Here is a 23,071-nt window from a genome sequence, read left to right as displayed (position 1 = left end):
TGATGAAAAATGTGTGACAGAAAATCAAGAACCGCCGGAATAGGAACAGTAAAGGGATCTAAGCCCTTGTCCTTAGCCCAGATTGAGAAACGCTTCCATTTACTACTGTAAAATTTTCTGGTAGCAGGCTTGTGAGCCACTACCAGAATGGCCTTTACTGGTGATGAGATGCCAGGAGTCCTTGCCATCAGTGGAACTGGAGCAACCAAGCTGCGAGCTTGAGGTTTACCAAGTTCAGAGGTTGCAATCCTGCAGGATGCGAAATCAGATCTGGAATGGGATCTAAGATCCATGGAGGAACTACACTGTGAGACCGCAGATATGGGAACCAGATCTGGCGAGGCCAGAATGGGGCTATGAGGATAATTCTGCTCCCCAACCGACGTGCTTTCTGAATGAACTTCATCATAAGAGGAAGGGGGGGGATAAGCATAGAAGAGACCGGGTGGCCAAGCATGAACCAGACTGTCTCTGGGGCTCTCCCCTGGTGGGGGAAGTATTGCGAAAAATTCGCTGCATTTTGTGTTTGACAGAGAAGCGAAAAGATCGCAGCAAGGTAGACCCCATCTGAGGAAGATCTGTTTCGCAACTGATGGTTTGAGAGACCACTCGTACGGTGTGAGGATCACATGACTCAGTTTGTCCGCCAGAATGTTGGACCAACCCGGAATGTGCGTTGCTACCAGAAAGCGGTTGGTGGATATCGCCCATTCCCAAACTCTTATAGCCTCCTGACAAAGGGGATAAGATTTGGTTCCTCCCTGTTTGTTTATGTACCAGACTACTGCCATGTTGTCTGTTTGAACTGCAATAGTCCCTAAAGGAAGAATGCCGTGGAGAGCTTGCAACGCCAAAAGCACCGCCCTCATCTCTAGGACACTGATATGCAAAGCGGTCTCTAAGGGGGTCCACCTGCTTTGGACAGTTCTGCCCAAACAATACCCCCCACCGAGGCAAGAAGCATCCGTGGTCAGCGTGGCTTGGGGCAGGGGCATTACGAAGGGTCTCCCTTCTCGCAGCTCTCATGAGTGAAGCCACCAGAGGAGGGCGTCCCTGCAAGCCCTGCTCAGTGGAATAGGGGTGTTCAACGGATGTAGCAACAGAGACCATTGGACTTGGAGAGTCCATTGTAGAATCCTGATTCGAAGACGAGCATGTAGACAAAGACTGATTGCCGCCGCCATAGACCCTAGTGCTCTCAGGACTAACTCTGCTGAAGGAGCCGGGTTCTGAAGGAGGGCTAATACCTGATGAGACAAGCTGTTCACCCTGTCCTGAGTTAGTAGGGCTCGAGAGATGCGAGTGTCCAATTTGGCCCCTATAAAATCCAGAACCTGCACAGGATGAAGAAAGGACTTTTGAAGATTTACCGAGATGCCCAAACTCTGGGCAAGAGTTAGGGCATAATCTCTGGCAACACACAGTTGATGCCTGTAGGGGGCGGTGAGGAGCCAGTCGTCCAAGTATGGAAAGACCTGAATGCCCTGGAGTCTCAGGTGGGCTGCAACCACTGCCATGACTTTGGTGAACACCCTGGGGGCTGAGGTGAGGCCGAACGGAAGAACCCTGAATTGATAATGACTGGCTCCCAGCCGGAAGTGGAGAAACCTCCTGGATCGTCTGGCCATCAGGATGTGGTAGTACGCATCCTTGAGGTCTATGGAGCACATCCAGTCGTTCTCCCAAAGGAGGGGGAGAATGGATTGAAGAGTGACCATCTGGAATTTCTCTTTAGGAATGAACAGGTTCAGGGAAGAGAGATCTAGAATGGGTCTTAAGTCCCCCGCCTTTTTTGGCACCAAAAAGAACCTGGAGTAATAGCCCAATCTGAACTGGTCTGGGGGGACGCGCTGGATGGCTCTTTTTTCTAGCAGCTTCGAGATTTCTGAAGCTGCCACCTCCCTTTGATCGGGGGGGGGGCATTGGGGAGGCGCTTCATAGGAGCGGGAAGATATAGGAAGGGGATTGAATATCCTCTGGATATGATTCGGAGCACCCATCGATCTGTCGTGATGGACTCCCAGTTTAGTAGGTGCTCCGATAGACGTCCCCCGACTGCCTCCAGAGAGGGACAGTTGGGTAAGCCCTCAGGGCTGTTGCACGGGTCTATCCAAGAACGGTTCTCTAAACCCGGAATTACGAAGCCCCCCCTGCCTCTGGGCTGGCGTCCACCTTGTCTTCCTCTGTCTATGAAGGACAAGAGGTCTGAAGCTGGACGGGACTGCTGAGACTTCCGCAACCACAACTTCTTTTGTCCCCTCTGATTCCTCGAAAAGGATCGTTGGGGATTAGAGACGCGGACTCCGATGGCAGACAGCGTCTTCCCGTCCTTCTCGCTTTGGGCCAGCGTCTCGTGTATGGTCTTGCCAAAGAGTGAAGAACCATCAAAGGGCGCTTTCGCGAAGGACGCCTTAAAGGGATCCGTGAAATCGCAAAGACGGAGCCAGGCATGATGCCGCAAGATGACCCCAGTTCCGCTAGCTCTAGCAGCTCCCTCCATAGCATGGGAGAGTAGCCGCATAGACGTGTTCAAGATAGACTTCAGAGTGGCCATACGAGTCGAGAAAACATTCTTATCCTCGACCATCATGGATTCTGGGGGAGCTGCAGTGTATTCCTTTATTAGGTCTCGCTGTAGCCTGACAACATGTGCCATGTAGTTCAGTGCCCTAAGCAAACATCCGCTTCCCAATACGGTCCAACGCCCGAGATTCCTTATCCGGAGGGTGGACCGAGGAACTCTCCTGCGCGAGTTCCTTCTTCGTGGCAGCTGCCACCAACATGGCCTCTACAGGTGAACCCTTAGACCAGGCCTGCCTATCAGAAGGAGGGCTAAGAATCTTGTCTGGCCATCTCAGAATTGGCTCCACGGTGTTGGGCTCATTCCACGCCCTAGTAGTAATTAAGTCTACCAGGGGGTCAGCCGGAGGGGACACCCAGGAGGTAGACGGGCCTGCCTCAAATGCCTCCAGAAACACAGACTCGTCTGAAGAAGGTTTTTGGGCAGACCACCCCCCTCTAATTCACAACATTTCCATGATGTCTCCAAAGGAGACATCCTCAGGGGGTGACCTTGGGGAACCTTTCCCTTTATCCAAATCCATGTCTGTCATGAGGGGAGTCCAGGTGCCTCCTTTTACACTTCTGTTTGCGAGGAACCTCCTCGGTGGGACTATCCGAGGAGGGCTCTCCTATGGGGTCCTGTTCCTCTAAGGGAACTAACTGGAGGGTTTGAGCATGCTGTCCCAGTGGTCAGATGATGGAGGATAGACCCAAATGCATAGGGGGAGCAGGAGGATCCGAAGTCCAGGCCAGGGATCTGGAAGACCGTGACAGAACCCTCTCCACTACCTCAAAAGCCGAAGGAGAGCCACTTTCCCCAGGCTCCGAAAGCAGTCTCCTCGGCTCCGAAGCAGGGATCGGTGTCGGAGCTGAAGCGGCTGGATCCGAGAGGGAAGTGTGCTTCCAACCTGAAGGGCGCCGAAGACACACCAGCCCCCACGGATCCAACACTCGGCTCTCGGCCCCGAGAGCTAGGATCTGACATGCTCGAGGGTACAGTCGGCGTCGAAGCTACTGGAGCTCTCGGCACTGACAAATCCCCGACCCCGAAAGGGCCCGGATCCGATGACTTCAAAACCCAAAAACGGGTTGGAGAAGGAGTGATCGGAGCAAAAAAAGGAACTACACTTCCCCCTGAGGGGGGGGGCAGGAGCACCCCCATCTGCATTTGAGTCTGCAGAAATCGACACATCATCCGATCCATGTCTGCGTCGGTTAGGCTTCTCGTAGACCTAGAAGACATCATCGAGGCGGGCCAGGAGGGTCGCCTCGATGACCTTGAGGGAGACCGGTACTCCTCCTCTGGCTCCGGCGAGAAACAAGGCGAATGGAGCCAAGAGGGAGAGGATCCGGAGGCCCTCGTGGAGGGACTAGAGATTTTAGATGGCAGGGTTGAGGGATGAGTCTCAGCCCGCCTCTTATGACTCCTGTGCTTCTCCTTTTCCTTATGCCTCTTCTCCCTAGAAGAGGCAGATGAGTCCCCTGAACTCTGCACAGTGGAGGGAGGTTGAGTCCCAGGCAGAGTGGGGGGACCTAAAGGTACAGGGGCTGCGGTGGCAGCCTGTGCCTTAGAGGGAGAGGAAGAAGAAGTGTCCTGTGGTAATAAGCCCGCCAGGATCAACTTGTTCTTCCTATCCCTGATGGCCCGGGGGTTAAACGCTGCGCATATCTGGCAGCTAGTTGAAAGGTGGGCCACCCCCAGACACAAAACGCACTGAGTGTGGCCATCAGCCGGGGAAAGCTTATGGCCACACTCAGTGCACTTAAAAAAGATGGCTTTGGGCCCTTCAGCCATCACAGTAACACACCCAGATACTATAGGGGAGGGACAAAAAACGACGACAATAAACTAAAATTACCACAAAAAAATAAAATTAATGCTCTTTAATGCTCTAACTCAACGAAAGGGGCTATAAACACTCACACACTAACAAAAACATAACGATTTGTCTAATTTTTTACAAGATATAGTGAAACGATCTCACCCAAGCCTAAGGAGCTCTTCACTAGTAGCTTCTTTCAGCCACGGCAAACTCGATCTGAGGAAAGGCAGCATCTAGCAGGGGATTATGGGTAAAGGGGAGGAGCTAGGAGCTCAGATCTTTTAGCTAGTAAAGCTGCCGGCTCGGATCCGAGGTTGGATCCGATACCCACAGGTTGCAGAGCAAATGAAGTAACTTCTTCAGATTGTATGTTTAAATATCTCAAGTTATAGAGGGATATCTATATTATGTATGTGTATGTATATCTATCTATATATATATATATATATATATATATATATATATATATATATATATGTTGTTATGTCTTTCGGCTTTTCCCGGTTAGGGGGTCGCCGGTCCGCTAATGATTGGTAGTTGATTTTTACATGCCGAGTTACCAGCCCTGACTCACAACCTTCAACGAAGGTACACCCATTCACGCATGTCTCCACGCAGAAGACGCTCTAGATGAGAATCAAACTGGACAGCATCTTACTGTGAGGTGACAACGCTACCGCAACACCACCACCGCGTGTATATATATATATATATATATATATATATATATATATATATATATAGATAGATAGATAGATATATATAGCTATATATATGTATGTATGTATATCCACATACAGAGAAAGAGAGAGAAAAAAACTAACTCTGTTATCAGCACATCATCTCATATTGGACTGTGTTCATAACCACTATCAACAAGGGTAGATCTTTGCATCCTTTAGAGTTATTTATAATCCAATTGTTTATTTAAATATTAAGGCAAAGAACAAACATGCACTGCTCACTGCTGCTGGTAAAGAAAGAGAAAAAAAAAAGTAACTCAAAAGGTAATACAGTTTCATAACTTTCATTCTTTAACTAATGCACATGTTTCTGAGCTACTCACAGGTTCAAAGATAAATATTAGGCTACCTGCCCTCGCAGGCCATTTTAAGCCTATCAAATTTCCCTTTTGTTGCTCGCGTTAACCTATCTCATTTGGTGGAACATTTTGCCTAGGCCTTGTATCCTTTTAGTAAGGTAACTCCTACAAAGTGTCACCTGATAAGCTGTTATTCATCCAATCGCATCACCTAACTGCATAAAAAAAGATGTTTATAAAAAAATTTAACAAATCATGTTTAGATGCTTAGAGTAGTGAAACTTGAAGTTAGTGACAGGGAGTGAAGCACAGGCAAGAAATGACTTTCCACATAGGAGATTCAGTCGAGACATATGCTTTATTGATCACCATCACTTCACCTATGCTTAACACAACTAAAATGAGTTGGCTATGCTGAACATAACAAAATGTTTTAAACTAAAATGATTTTCCTGGCTGGCCATGTGCCACAGGCAACCACTCAAATCACCCCTATTAAAATCCACCACTGGCATCACTACAGAAAAAAAAAACATTAGATGCAACAGCTTTTAAAATCATGCAAGACATTGTCTCGGGACTACGCAGATAAACACCCTCACTAAACAGAAATCCAACTAAAAAATAAAGACCACATCCAAATCAGCCCTTATAGAATTCAAATAGAAAGTCACTGATTAACTAAAGACTCTGCTTAAGCTGAGTATATCTGAATACGCAAAAAGTAGCAATGCTTCAACTATTCTTGTTATTCTAAAGCCAAATGCCAAGATTCATATTTCCTTAACTTCTGGAAATTAAATCAGAATTCATGATGTTTATCCAATCCTCCAAACCTGGCTATAAGAAAGCAACCTAGACCTTTAATAGTAAAGATGCAATCCTACCAGCAGAAGGAATTGATTCTGATAAAACTGTGGCAGAAGAACAAAGTACTAAAAGTGCGAAATGCAGAATGTTTGTGGAGAATGATTCCTCATTGTACACCAGGCAGAGGAGGAGTAAATTTATTCCACTATTCAGAGAATGTCAAGAAGCAGGTGTGACATCTCCTGTACCCAGCTGTCTTCAAGGTATTCTTCCCTGGAGGGACAAAATCATTCTTGACAACATACACAATAAGAAGGAAATACAAAAGTTTGTCCAACAAAAGTAAGATGTGAAACAGAAGGAAATTCTGCTTCTTTTCTTCTGGTAATAAAGACCATAGAGGGACTGTACCTGTGAAACCTTTTGAAAATTTTCAATGGAAAATGTTGGGGAGAAGGAAGGGAGCACGATAGTTAACTAGAAAAATCAAGAGTATGTTGGAAATGAAGCAGAGACAGGATGTTGGAGATGAACAATAATAAAATCAGTAACTTAATATGGGATTATAATGCAATCGTTATATTTGTGAAACATAACAGAACAAGAAAATCTAGAAATATTGGAATTTTTCAGAATATGCTGGACTTGTGGGGGACTCTAACGCATATGCACTACTATATGTCATTAATGTTCAGAAAACTGCTTTAGGGAGGGGCAGAGGAAGGAAAAATATTCTAGGTGGATGATATTTTATGAAAATTATGGAAAGTAAACTTTTTCCCCAAAACAAGAGATACATTATAGTCCAAAAATATATGGAAAAGACAAAAACATTCTGTGTAATCAGGGACAGTTTCAAATTTATTTCTAATAAAGAATAACCATAGAGTAAATATTCCAGTTTATTTTACACAGATGCACACCAACCATTAATGTCAGACTTTAAAATGTGGAAATGAAGAAGGTAAGTTGTTTTCTTTCATCCACAGCACAGCATAACTCTCAGCTGTCCCTGATTTTTTGCCTCCTCCCTCTCAGGAACATCCACCGCTTAACAGAATAGATAAACAGTGGTTCAGAATAAGATCCATTGTGATAGTGGTTATAGTTGTTGTGGAGAGTTGGGTTTACAACATCTTTAAATGAGGAAGATTATACATTTAGTAATTGTGTTTTTCTCACTCTCTCTGTCAGGAGTATATGAAGTGATCATTATTGTACCAATGGGGTTGACATCCTTGATTCAAATATTGATATGTGTGTGATGGTAAGACAGTCTACAATGCTATATGGAGTGAGGCAAATAAATGGAGCTGAGGAAGCAGCACTGGAAAACTAGTGATTGTAAACTATGATAAAGTAGGCATTCACAGATAGGTGGCAGTCAGTCTATGATAATAAGAGAGAACATGTTATAGTTATTATTAATGGTAAAAGGAAAATAAAGCATGGAAAAGATGAAGTTACAGAAATACGGTTAACAGGAAAAGAAATGAGCAGGATTGATCAAGGGGGGTCTACTATGCAAATCAGAAATGGTGAAAAATAATGCCCTAAACACAAAAAAGTGAAAAACTTTAGCTGTTTTTTTTTTTTTTTTTTTTTGAAGGGGCATCTCCCCACCCCTCCCAAATCTATTTATACAAATTCCATAGTCACACCAACTTGAAGAAGGGAGAAATCTCCCCCAAAAAAGTGAATGATTGATTGCACACAATTTGAAATCACACTAATGATTTCCTACAATCAAGTTTATATTCCTCTGCATTTTTTTCCTTCAAGGTACTGACGCTCAAGAAATTTCACTGCGATCATCTGTAGAGGTTCCTGATCAATGAGATAAAACTGCTATGGAAAAACTGAAAGCAGCTAGAAAAAAGATTAATAAGGAGCACAGTGAAAAGGAGTTGACAGTGTGAGTATATAACAACGTAGTAGAGAGATGCAAGTATACATTTTTACTAAACCTCTTATAAGAAGAGTAAAGAGACTCACGAGTCCTGTTGTACTTTCTATCCAAATATCACAGATCTCAATGACCTCAACATCAACCGTGACTCTTATAGCTGAATGCCTTCATTGGTGCTGCTCAATAAAGACTGGTATTTCAGAGAGGGTCTGTGTTGTGTCTGCCACCCCCCCCCCCCCCACCACCACCAACAGCCCTCAGCATCCCTCATTGCTGTTTGCTGAGATGCATCAGCAGTATAACTTCCAAAGTCATCATCTACTAAGTTACTGTTTTCCTTCCTGTGTGAATTCTAATAAGGGTGCTTTGTTCATCTCTGCTTTTTCAACATATAGTGTTAGCTTGTGTTGTGAAAATCCTCTAATGTGCCTAAATCCTCAGGGCAGAGAGAAGGCACAATACTTTGCTTCCTTGATTGCCATTTGACAAAGTTTTTTTTTCTCAAGCAAAGCAAACATTCTCAGCAAGTTTGGCAACACTGATTGGAATCCAATAAACTTGACCTGTGATGTTATTTTGTTTAGAAAGTTACTATATATTACACCCCCAAAGTCACCACCTCTGAAAAGAAAGCTGAATCCTCCCTTGTGATAGTTTATAAGTTTTAAAAAAATCTAATTTTTGGGATTCACACGTCTCACCTTCTAAAAATTCTGTTATAATTATTCCAATGATCTTAACATTTTAAAGATTTCAGAAAGTAGTACTTCCTTCAGTAAAGATTAGCAAGGCAAGGGGAAACTGTCAAACAATTGTCTTACCTTAACTGAATGTGTCAAAATGGACTGGCTCTGTGACACAGAAGATTGTGGTTCTGATTGTGACCCAGTTGACGAGGGTTTGATTAACAGCCCTGGCATTGAAGCAGCCAATCAATGAGGGTGAGGAGTGAAAGGCATGGCTCATTTGCTTCCCTGGGGGTTGAAGAGAGTTGCACTCACTCATGGCACAGTGGATGGTGCAATTTCTCTGACAGAGATGGAAAAAGCACCACTCTTCCTTCTGGGGGGAGTAAAGGGGAAGGACTGCTTGGGGAAACATTTTTACAAGTGAGATGAACTGTAGACAATCTGCTCAATGAGATAAATAATGCCAAAAATAGGATTAAAAAGATTACATTTTGCTTACAGCAGAAAAGATTGGGGGGGGGGGTAATTTGAAAGTTTGTGTGCTCTTTTTGCCTTTTTTATTTGATATGTATGTTGAATAATATGTACATAAGACATTATTTTGTATATTAAGTCAAATGTAACCCCCGAGCGTAGGATGTCACACCAGCAAAAACAGTAAAGAGTAATCCAAACAGCAGCGGGTGCTGGTGTGAAGCGGCCAAAAACCAAAACTGAAATGGTATGCACCAACAGGATAGTATGGTGAAAGGAAACCTTTCACTAAATCACTCTTCAAAAGACAAAACTTCCAAACTTCCAAATAGAAATCACCACGCTAACTCTAGCAATGTGGAGCAGTAAATCCTTTAATCACAGTGAGCGCTTTCGCCATGCGGCTTCTTCAGACTGTTATACAACAATGAAAACTCAAACAGTTATCTTTATAACATATACCCTCATCCCATTGGTTAAAAACGTCATTACACATATTCAAACACCGAAACACAAAGGCAGTTGATCTCGTACAGAATGCATTCATGCAATGCAAGCCGCTTTGTTATCTACAAACAGGTATTCACAGATACCAAATGAACACCACTCCATATATAAAAATCAGTACAAATGGGGAAACAAGTGCGATAAATACTGAATAAAAACATTTCTAGAGTGTGCTACATGGTCCTACTCAAGGTAGAACAACAGGCAAACATTGTGATGGAAACACTCAATATAGCAACATAAAAACATAAAAATATTTTCACATTTAACTAACCTATGCTTAGAACACTAATCATGTTTATAAAAAGTAAGCCTATACTTACTACTCTAAAATCATCAAATCCTTAAAAATGCAACAAACAATGCTGCTTCTTCTACTTGCAAACAGCTACACTATCAAAACATTGAACCACGTCGCTACTGAGAATGTCGTCATCGTGAACTTAAAGGGGACGACGCTCTAGAGTCAGGCATTTGAAATTCGGGCTTTGTAGTGGATGATTCCACCTCAGATAGAGAAAAAATGTATATATACACAACTATATTGAAGTCACCTAACTTGTAAATTATAATTTAAAATTTGATTCTTCCTGCTAAAAAATCACACACAGGGGATGCAGACAGTTGATTCACGAAAGGTATTATGGATGTAGACATTGAACATTCAAATGCACTATTTCTATAGAAAAACCTAAAATAGGACGGACTAATCCTGGAACCGAATGTAAAAAATGTATATGCGTTTCCATGGAATCAAATACAGCTCACACGCTCTATATACTCTAAATACTAGTGTGTACAGACGTTGCAGGCATTAGCATAGCGTAAACCTACTTTAACCTCGCACTCTTAAAACTTGGACATGTTATAGACCAAAAACGATATTATCAGTCTCTGTAACACCACATCTAACTATGCAGTGAGTCTCTAGATGTGCTATAACCCAGTATCTGAACATTGAAAAGATGAAGCTCGACCACAGCACTGTGGTGTGTGTATGAACATGGAAATGTCACTCAGGGTGTACAATAGAGGGGAAAGGAGAGAAAGAGAAAAAGAGAATGGGGAGGAAAGGAGACAAAATGGGGGGAACAACAAAAGACAGAAAAAAGGGGGGATAGAAAGGGGAGGTCAAATAAATATGAAAATGAAAAATGAAAAATGAAAAGTGGGATAAAAAATGAAAGAAAGGGAGGATATAGTACAGGAAAAAAGGGTAAAGGTGGAAAAAAGGGAAAGAAATGATAGAGAGAAGAGGGGAAAGATAGGAAAAGGGGGAAATGGAAGGAACAAGATGGACAAAGAAGGGATGGAACCAAAGGAAAAGATGAGAAAAGGAGTCTGTAGGTGCATATTACTAAAGTACAAAAGTGGAAGACAGGTTATGAACACACTACTACGGTGTTCTATAGATCCTGCTGTTTAGGTACAAATAATGTCCTTTTCCGAAGTAAAAGGAGTCGGTGGGTGCATGTTGCTAAAGTACATAAGTGGAAGACAGGTTATGAACACACTACTACGGTGTTCTATAGATCCTGCTGTTTGGGTACAAATAATCTCCTTTTCCGAAGGAAGGGCCTGACCTGTACTTTGTCATTAAGGCCTGGGTACAACTCAGCCCTCAATCTTATAATCCATTTCGTCTCATTCTCCAGGGTGAAGTTAACAATATCCCCTCCTCTCTTATTCGGTATGATCTTCTGGATGACAAAGAATGTAAAAGAGTGGCTGGGCCCTCTCTCTTTATGATGTTTAGCCAAGGCATTAACCACTGAGGCTGTCCTAATGTGGTAAATGTGCTCCCTAATGCGTTCTCTGAATGACCTGTTGGTTTTACCAACATAGAACGCTTGACATGCTTCACAGGTCGCCATGTAGACAATATTGGAGCTTTCACAGGAGGTTCTAGTATAAAAACTATAGCTCCGTTGAGTGGTGGGATGGATAAAGCTCACTGTCTCATTAATAAACATACACTGATTGCATCTACCACATGATGTGGTGTTCGTCAACTGTGTGGTAAGTCTCTCTGTAGCTAAGTTGTTCCTAGGTTTACACACAATCCTCTTTAAATTGGGTTGATTCTTATAAGTGATACTTGGGCATGACCCCACTATCTCCTTTATGTCAGGGTCTAACATCAGTAAGTCCCAATGTTTCTCCAAGATTTGTTTCAGACCCACTGAATCTTTGGTATAGAACATGGAAACTCTACTCTTATTGGGGTTCGAATGGCTGTTCAATACTAAAGCAGGTGAAGGCTCAGAGTAGTATGGTTTTGCCCTGGTGTTTCTAAGGCTTTCAACATCAACAGCAGTACATTCAAAGGTACTTTCATTGTAACCCCTTTTTAAGAATCTAGCCTTCAAACCTTTAAGTTCATCTGCATAGCCTTCATTGGTAGGGTTCAACCTAGAGGCCCTCATTATCTGGCCCTTCATTACATTGTCGAACACATACTTGGGATGCATACTATCCCTGTGTAGAATGGTGTTCCTGAAACATAACTTCCTATGCACATTTGTGTTAAGCAGCCCATTACTGAGTCTATTGATGCTCACATCCAAATATGAGATATGGTCTACTGAGTAGTTTAAAGTGAACCTAAGGAACTCAGTTGAACTGTTCATGCATTCAACAAAAATCAACAATGCCTCTCTGTCTCCTCCAAATAAAGAAAAGGTCATCGACAAACCTACGGTAAAAACCAACATGTTCCTGAAACTGTAGTGTATTGAATAGGAATGACTCTTCCCATTGTGCCATGACAAGGTTGGCGTAGCTATTGGCACAGGACGTGCCCATAGCCACGCCATCCTTCTGTAAGAAGATGTCATCTCCAAACATAAAAACGTTATTCAATAAAACTGTTTCTAGAAGTAAAGCAATAAATTCTATTTTCACATTGGTGAAATCAGAATGATTTTTAAGATACTCTTGTATATGTTGTACACCTACATCATTGGGGATTACAGTGAAAAGACTCACAACGTCTAGTGTTACTAAGATGTAGTGGGTATCATCCTCTAATTTTTTCATATAGTCATATAAATCCAACAGGAACTGCTTGCTGTCTCTAAGTATAAACTTGTTTTTATTGACCAGTGGCCTTAGGTGATATTCAATAAAGATAGAGAAGGGTTCAGTCACCCAACCTTGTCCGGCTACAATTGGCCTCATTGGAGGATCAATGGCCGATTTATGGACTTTGGGAAGTCCTTGTATAATAGGGATCAGGGGATTATTCACTTTAAAATAATCATATAGTTCCTTCATGATACTATCAGAAGCTAACAGCTCATCAAGCATATAGTAAACCTGTAGGGTTTTCTCTTTAACCACATCCATCCCTATCTTCAGATATGAGGAGGTCTCTCCCAGAAGTATTCCCATCCTTCTATTGTAATCCAATGAATCCATAAGGACAATAGGTCCTCCTTTGTCAGCCGGTCTTATAACAAGAGTAGTATCATATTTCAGGTCCTTAAGTGCTACTCTATGATTAAAACTTAGATTCTGTTTATGCGTGACATTCCTTGTATTCTCAAAATGACTATAGATGTCATTCTCTGTTATCTTAGAATAAACATCCAACAACGGATGTAATTGGGGGATGTATACACTATTGCTTCTAAACCTGCTAGTGTCCTGTCGCTCAAGGGTATTACCAAAATCAAGTTTCAACTGAATGTTCCTTACAAACATTTTAATATCAATAATAGAGTCAGCAACATTACCCCTGCTAGTGGGTATGAAGCTAAGACCCTTATTGAGAACATCTTTCTCATGCTTATTCAGAACTTTCTTTGAAAGATTCACAATCAGCGAATCGTCTTCTCCCACATTCTTTTCAGGGTAGGCCCTTGTTGTTCCCCTCCTGAACCTTTCCTCTTTTGTCTGCCCCTGCTCATCGATCTTGTTCTCCCTTGATGTTGCTTCTGTGCTATGGGGAAAGGGGTATTGTTATTGCTCTGTAGAACCTTTCTTCTAACCACTACCTCGTCTGATTTCCTCACATTACTCATGGTTGTAGGGTCAGGTGGTGGTTGGATAACATGAGTATCTATTCCCTCCACCACTGTCTCCTTTTCCCCCCTGGTTGTGGGATTATCTGAACTATCCCCACGTTCGTCTTCCTGAAAGACAATTTCAGTATAAGAAACATTCCTCCTCGTATTAATATCAGAACTGGTTGTACCATTAACCGGTCTATGGCTTGCCGGTCTATCCAATCCATTCTCAATGCTAGAAACGTTCCCTTTCATTGTTTGTACACTTGAATTGTGTGGAAAACCATTCCCTAGTGTGTGTCTATTACCAACATTGTTATTACTCAAAGTTGGTCGGTCTCTAGGCCAAGTAAACACATTTGAGTTTTTAAAATCCCTTAGGTCCCTCATGATTTTGTTCTTCTTTTGTTCAATTAATCGTCTTTCAAAAACCATAACATTATCTATGACCCTTTCAATCTTGGTATCAATATTTACATTCACATATTTCTTAGTAATAGTATCATACAAATCATTCACTTTCAATCTTAAATTCTCCTCCTCAGGTAAATGGAACCTAATTAACAGTTTCATATAATTATTACTAAGCTCAATATTGAGCTGCTGCCATTCATACAAAAGGTCCGGTATAGAGTCACCTGAGGTGGGCATTTTTAAAATACGTAGCCCACGAGGAATAATGTGTTTGTCCAAACATGCTTCAAAATATTGCCGTTGGACTTGCAGCTTTTTTAACTTAATTGTCTCAGTTTCCAAAACTTGCAAGTCATTTGATAAACTTAGATAACTCTCATTATTATTTATAGCATTCATTGAGCCAAAATCCGGCTCATAAGAGAGTAGCAGGTTCTCCCCGCCAGTCACACAGGCATGAAACCGTCCCAGCCTATCACTAGGTTGGACAGTTTGTGGTACGTACGGTAGTTCTATGTTCGAGGTAGCGTTATCGGCCATATCCACAGTTCAGGAGTAAGGAAAATCAAAGTAAACTAAGTCAAATGTAACCCCCGAGCGTAGGATGTCACACCAGCAAAAACAGTAAAGAGTAATCCAAACAGCAGCGAGTGATGGTGTGAAGCGGCCAAAAAACAAAACTGAAACGGTATGCACCAACAGGATAGGATGGTGAAAGAAACCTTTCACTAAATCACTCTTCAAATGACAAAACTTCCAAACTTCCAAATAGAAATCACCACGCTAACTCTAGCAATGTGGAGCAGTAAATCCTTTAATCACAGTGAGCGCTTTCGCCATGCGGCTTCTTCAGACTGTTATACAACAATAAAAACTCAAACAGTTATCTTTATAACATATTCCCTCATCCCATTGGTTAAAAACGTCATTACACATATTCAAACACCAAAACACAAAGGCAGTTGAGGTATTCACAGATACCAAATGAACACCACTCCATATATAAAAATCAGTACAAGAACAACAGGCAAACATGTGATGGGAAAAACTCCAATATAGCAACAAAAAACATAAAATATTTTCACATTTAACTAACCTATGCTTAGAACACTAATCATGTTTATGATTCAGATTCAGAAAAAAAAAAAAAATATATAATATACAATATTGAAGTCACCTAACTTGTAAATATAATATAATTTAAAATTTGATTCTTAAAAAAAAAACACACAGGGGATGCAGACAGTTGATTTCAAAAAAGGTATTATGGATGTAGACATTGAACATTCAAATGCACTATTTCTATAGAAAACCTAAAATAGGGACGACTAATCCTGGAACCGAAACATTGAAAAAGATGAAGCTCGACCACAGCTCAGTGGTGTGTGTATGAACAAGGAATGGGGAGGAAGGGAACAAAATGGGGAACAACAAACAACAAAAAAGGGGGGATAGAAAGGGAGGTCAAATAAATATGAAAATGAAGAAAGGTAGGATATAGTAAAAGAAAGAAGGGTAAAGGTGGAAAAGGGAAAGAAATGGTAGAGAGAAGAGAAGAGGGGAAAGATAGGAAAAGGGGGGAAATGGAGGGAACAAGATGGACAAAGAAGGGATGGAACCTGAGGAAAAGATGAGAAAAGGAGTCCGTAGGTGCATGTTGCTAAAGTACATAAGTGGAAGACAGGTTATGAACACACTACTACGGTGTTCTAAAGATCCTACTGTTTAGGTACAAATAATCTCCTTTTCCGAAGGAAAAGGAGTCTGGGGGTGCATCTTACTAAAGTACAAAGTGGAAGACAGGTTATGAACACACTACTACGGTGTCCTATAGATCCTGCTGTTTGGGTACAAATAATCTCCTTTTCCGAAGGAAGGGCCTGACCTGTACTTTGTCATTAAGGCCCGGGTACAACTCAGCCCTCAATCTTATAATCCATTTCGTCTCATTCTCCAGGGTGAAGTTAACAATATCCCCTCCTCTCTTATTCGGTAAGATCTTCTGGATGACAAAGAATGTTGCTATATTGAGTGTTTCCATCACAATGTTTGCCTGTTGTTCTACCTTGAGTAGGACCATGCAGCACACTCTAGAAATGTTTTTATTCAGTATTTATCGCACTTGTTTCCCCATTTGTACTGATTTTTATATATGGAGTGGTGTTCATTTGGTATCTGTGAATACCTGTTTGTAGATAACGAAGCGGCTTGCATTGCATGAATGCATTCTGTACGAGATCAACTGCCTTTGTGCTTCGGTGTTTGAATATGTGTAATGACGTTTTTAACCAATGGGATGAGGGTATATGTTATAAAGATAACTGTTTGAGTTTTCATTGTTGTATAACAGTCTGAAGAAGCCGCATGGCGAAAGCGCTCACTGTGATTAAAGGATTTACTGCTCCACATTGCTAGAGTTAGCGTGGTGATTTCTATTTGGAAGTTTGGAAGTTTTGTCTTTTGAAGAGTGATTTAGTGAAAGGTTTCCTTTCACCATACTATCCTGTTGGTGCATACCATTTCAGTTTTGGTTTTTGGCCGCTTCACACCAGCACCCGCTGCTGTTTGGATTACTCTTTACTGTTTTTGCTGGTGTGACATCCTACGCTCGGGGGTTACATTTGACTTAGTTTACTTTGATTTTCCTTACTCCTGAACTGTGGATATGGCTGATAACGCTACCTCGAACATAGAACTACCGTACGTACCACAAACGGTCCAACCTAGTGATAGGCTGGGACGGTTTCATGCCTGTGTGACTGGCGGGGAGAACCTGCTACTCTCTTATGAGCCGGATTTTGGCTCAATGAATGCTATAAATAATAATGAGAGTTATCTAAGTTTATCAAATGACTTGCAAGTTTTGGAAACTGAGACAATTAAGTTAAAAAAGCTGCAAGTCCAACGGCAATATTTTGAAGCATGTTTGGACAAACACATTATTCCTCGTGGGCTACGTATTTTAAAAATGCCCACCTCAGGTGACTCTATACCGGACCTTTTGTATGAATGGCAGCAGCTCAATATTGAGCTTAGTAATAATTATATGAAACTGTTAATTAGGTTCCATTTACCTGAGGAGGAGAATTTAAGATTGAAAGTGAATGATTTGTATGATACTATTACTAAGAAATATGTGAATGTAAATATTGATACCAAGATTGAAAGGGTCATAGATAATGTTATGGTTTTTGAAAGACGATTAATTGAACAAAAGAAGAACAAAATCATGAGGGACCTAAGGGATTTTAAAAACTCAAATGTGTTTACTTGGCCTAGAGACCGACCAACTTTGAGTAATAACAATGTTGGTAATAGACACACACTAGGGAATGGTTTTCCACACAATTCAAGTGTACAAACAATGAAAGGGAACGTTTCTAGCATTGAGAATGGATTGGATAGACCGGCAAGCCATAGACCGGTTAATGGTACAACCAGTTCTGATATTAATACGAGGAGGAATGTTTCTTATACTGAAATTGTCTTTCAGGAAGACGAACGTGGGGATAGTTCAGATAATCCCACAACCAGGGGGGAAAAGGAGACAGTGGTGGAGGGAATAGATACTCATGTTATCCAACCACCACCTGACCCTACAACCATGAGTAATGTGAGGAAATCAGACGAGGTAGTGGTTAGAAGAAAGGTTCTACAGAGCAATAATTATACCCCTTTCCCCATAGCACAGAAGCAACATCAAGGGAGAACAAGATCGATGAGCAGGGGCAGACAAAAGAGGAAAGGTTCAGGAGGGGAACAACAAGGGCCTACCCTGAAAAGAATGTGGGAGAAGACGATTCGCTGATTGTGAATCTTTCAAAGAAAGTTCTGAATAAGCATGAGAAAGATGTTCTCAATAAGGGTCTTAGCTTCATACCCACCAGCAGGGGTAATGTTGCTGACTCCATTATTGATATTAAAATGTTTGTAAGGAACATTCAGTTGAAACTTGATTTTGGTAATACCCTTGAGCGACAGGACACTAGCAGGTTTAGAAGCAATAGTGTATACATCCCCCAATTACATCCGTTGTTGGATGTTTATTCTAAGGTAACAGAGAATGACATCTATAGTCATTTTGAGAATACAAGGAATGTCACGCATAAACAGAATCTAAGTTTTAATCATAGAGTAGCACTTAAGGACCTGAAATATGATACTACTCTTGTTATAAGACCGGCTGACAAAGGAGGACCTATTGTCCTTATGGATTCATTGGATTACAATAGAAGGATGGGAATACTTCTGGGAGAGACCTCCTCATATCTGAAGATAGGGATGGATGTGGTTAAAGAGAAAACCCTACAGGTTTACTATATGCTTGATGAGCTGTTAGCTTCTGATAGTATCATGAAGGAACTATATGATTATTTTAAAGTGAATAATCCCCTGATCCCTATTATACAAGGACTTCCCAAAGTCCATAAATCGGCCATTGATCCTCCAATGAGGCCAATTGTAGCCGGACAAGGTTGGGTGACTGAACCCTTCTCTATCTTTATTGAATATCACCTAAGGCCACTGGTCAATAAAAACAAGTTTATACTTAGAGACAGCAAGCAGTTCCTGTTGGATTTATATGACTATATGAAAAAATTAGAGGATGATACCCACTACATCTTAGTAACACTAGACGTTGTGAGTCTTTTCACTGTAATCCCCAATGATGTAGGTGTACAACATATACAAGAGTATCTTAAAAATCATTCTGATTTCACCAATGTGAAAATAGAATTTATTGCTTTACTTCTAGAAACAGTTTTATTGAATAACGTTTTTATGTTTGGAGATGACATCTTCTTACAGAAGGATGGCGTGGCTATGGGCACGTCCTGTGCCAATAGCTACGCCAACCTTGTCATGGCACAATGGGAAGAGTCCTTCCTATTCAATACACTACAGTTTCAGGAACATGTTGGTTTCTACCGTAGGTTTGTCGATGACCTTTTCTTTATTTGGAGGGGAGACAGAGAGGCATTGTTGATTTTTGTTGAATGCATGAACAGTTCAACTGAGTTCCTTAGGTTCACTTTAAACTACTCAGTAGACCATATCTCATATTTGGATGTGAGCATCAATAGACTCAGTAATGGGCTGCTTAACACAAATGTGCATAGGAAGTTATGTTTCAGGAACACCATTCTACACAGGGATAGTATGCATCCCAAGTATGTGTTCGACAATGTAATGAAGGGCCAGATAATGAGGGCCTCTAGGTTGAACCCTACCAATGAAGGCTATGCAGATGAACTTAAAGGCTTGAAGGCTAGATTCTTAAAAAGGGGTTACAATGAAAGTACCTTTGAATGTACTGCTGTTGATGTTGAAAGCCTTAGAAACACCAGGGCAAAACCATACTACTCTGAGCCTTTACCTGCTTTAGTATTGAACAGCCATTCGAACCCCAATAAGAGTAGAGTTTCCATGTTCTATACCAAAGATTCAGTGGGTCTGAAACAAATCTTGGAGAAACATTGGGATTTACTGATGTTAGACCCTGACATAAAGGAGATAGTGGGGTCATGCCCAAGTATCACTTATAAGAATCAACCCAATTTAAAGAGGATTTTGTGTAAACCTAGGAACAACTTAGCTACAGAGAGACTTAGCACACAGTTGACGAACACCATACCGTGTGGTAGATGCAATCAGTGTATGTTTATTAATGAGACAGTGAGCTTTATCCATCCCACCACTCAACGGAGCTATAGTTTTTATACTAAAACCTCATGTGAAAGCTCCAATATTGTCTACATGGCGACCTGTGAAGCATGTCAAGCGTTCTATGTTGGTAAAACCAACAGGTCATTCAGAGAACGCATTAGGGAGCACATTTACCACATTAGGACAGCCTCAGTGGTTAATGCCTTGGCTAAACATCATAAAGAGAGAGGGCCCAGCCACTCTTTTACATTCTTTGTCATCCAGAAGATCATACCGAATAAGAGAGGAGGGGATATTGTTAACTTCACCCTGGAGAATGAGACGAAATGGATTATAAGATTGAGGGCTGAGTTGTACCCAGGCCTTAATGACAAAGTACAGGTCAGGCCCTTCCTTCGGAAAAGGAGATTATTTGTACCCAAACAGCAGGATCTATAGGACACCGTAGTAGTGTGTTCATAACCTGTCTTCCACTTTGTACTTTAGTAAGATGCACCCCCAGACTCCTTTTCCTTCGGAAAAGGAGATTATTTGTACCTAAACAGTAGGATCTTTAGAACACCGTAGTAGTGTGTTCATAACCTGTCTTCCACTTTTGTACTTCAGTAATATGCACCTACAGCCTCCTTTTCTCATCTTGTCCTCTGGTTCCATCCCTTCTTTGTCCATCTTGTTCCTTCCATTTCCCCCTTCTCCTATCTTTCCCCTCTTCTCTCCATCATTTCTTTCCCTTTTTTCCACCCTTACCCTTTTTCCTGTACTATATCCTCCCTTTCTTTCATTTTTCATCCCACTTTTCATTTTTCATTTTTCCTTTTCATATTTATTTGACCTCCCCTTTCTATCCCCCCTTTTTTTCTGTCTTTTGTTGTTCCCCCCATTTTGTCTCCTTTCCTCCCCATTCTCTTTTTCTCTTTCTTTCCTTTCCCCTCTATTGTACACCCTAGTGACATCTCCTTGTTCATACACACACCACTGAGCTGTGGTCGAGCTTCATCTTTTCAATGTTCAGATACTGGGTTATAGCACATCTAGAGACTCACTGCATAGTTAGATGTGGTGTTACAGAGACTGACAATATCGTTTTTGGTCTATAACATGTCCAAGTTTTAAGAGTGCGAGGTTAAAGTAGGTTTACGCTATGCTAATGCCTGCAACGTCTGTACACACTAGTATTGAGAGTATATAGAGCGTGAGAGCTATATTTGATTCCATGGAAACGCATATACATTTTTTACATTCGGTTCCAGGATTAGTCCGTCCTATTTTAGGTTTTTCTATAGAAATAGTGCATTTGAATGTTCAATGTCTACATCCATAATACCTTTCGTAAATCAACTGTCTGCATCCTGTGTGTGATTTTTAGCAGGAAGAATCAAATTTTAAATTATAATTTACAAGTTAGGTGACTTCAATATAGTTGTGTATATATACATTTTTTCTCTATCTGAGGTGGAATCATCCACTACAGAGCCCGAATTTCAAATGCCTGACTCTAGAGCGTCGTCCCCTTTAAGTTCACGATGACGACATTCTCAGTAGCGACGTGGTTCAATGTTTTGATAGTGTAGCTGTTTGCAAGTAGAAGAAGCAGCATTGTTTGTTGCATTTTTAAGGATTTGATGATTTTAGAGAAGTAAGTATAGGCTTACTTTTTATAAACATGATTAGTGTTCTAAGCATAGGTTAGTTAAATGTGAAAATATTTTTATGTTTTTATGTTGCTATATTGAGTGTTTCCATCACAATGTTTGCCTGTTGTTCTACCTTGAGTAGGACCATGTAGCACACTCTAGAAATGTTTTTATTCAGTATTTATCGCACTTGTTTCCCCATTTGTACTGATTTTTATATATGGAGTGGTGTTCATTTGGTATCTGTGAATACCTTTTTGTAGATAACGAAGCGGCTTGCATTGCATGAATGCATTCTGTACGAGATCAACTGCCTTTGTGTTTCGGTGTTTGAATATGTGTAATGACGTTTTTAACCAATGGGATGAGGGTATATGTTATAAAGATAACTGTTTGAGTTTTCATTGTTGTATAACAGTCTGAAGAAGCCGCATGGCGAAAGCGCTCACTGTGATTAAAGGATTTACTGCTCCACATTGCTAGAGTTAGCGTGGTGATTTCTATTTGGAAGTTTGGAAGTTTTGTCTTTTGAAGAGTGATTTAGTGAAAGGTTTCCTTTCACCATACTATCCTGTTGGTGCATACCATTTCAGTTTTGGTTTTTGGCCGCTTCACACCAGCACCCGCTGCTGTTTGGATTATTTTGTATATGCTGTAAATTATTTAATTTTCTTTGTAAATGACTCTTTAGTGCCACTACATCTTTTACATCCTCTCTCCCTCGAGTGACTACTAAATCTCATACATGGGGCCATTATTATCTCATCTGAAATACTACAGTTTATGTGTAATGTATCCCTCTTATGCTGTACTGCAGTATCTGCACAGGAACATGACTCTGAGCATCTGGTGTGCAAACAGAACCCAGATTCTTCCAACCTTTCCAGCATGAAGGCACATGCACCTGTTGAACCACTTCAAATGGCAGGGAGGACAGTGACCCGCATCAAATGAGTAAGATATTTGCCTTTGGCTGTACATAGACAGTTGTGTTCCAGTCTGCAGCACATAAAGATAACCTTGTGTATTATATTATATTATATTACATTATATTATATTCAGGTTTGTAATCTGGATGGGTTAGTAGAAGACACAGTGGCGATGAAGGGATATGCTTAGAACATGTTTACCAATACAATAATGGTCTCAATGGACCATTTACAAGCTCAGCTCAGTTGCAAACAAAACAGAAGAGGTACATTCACATTAGAGATTTTAAGCAACCAACTGTCTGTGTGTGTGTGATTAGCATACTATGAGAAACTAACAAAACCGTAGCTTCAAGGGCTAAAAGTTTGATAACCATATAGACAGTGTTTATCTGGCATAGTGTTTTTGAACAAAGCATTCTGAGTGATAGTTATAGGAAAGTGTAAGGTCATCAGAACATGAGGTATCTGAAGAATGAAAATGCAGCCATTTAGCTCCCCTGTCCCTTGACCATTTGTTTTAATGAGAGAGAGATTATTGGCCCCTAAGCCTCCTGTTATGGTTGTGATGCGAGTGCTGCTGAGATGAAGAGAACTGCAC

This window comes from Protopterus annectens, chromosome 7.part0 (assembly GCF_019279795.1).
Source record: "Protopterus annectens isolate FY-2018-M chromosome 7.part0, PAN1.0, whole genome shotgun sequence".
Taxonomy (NCBI): domain Eukaryota; kingdom Metazoa; phylum Chordata; order Ceratodontiformes; family Protopteridae; genus Protopterus; species Protopterus annectens.
The sequence above is the reverse complement of the archived record's forward strand: the minus strand, read 5'-3'. Positions refer to the sequence as shown.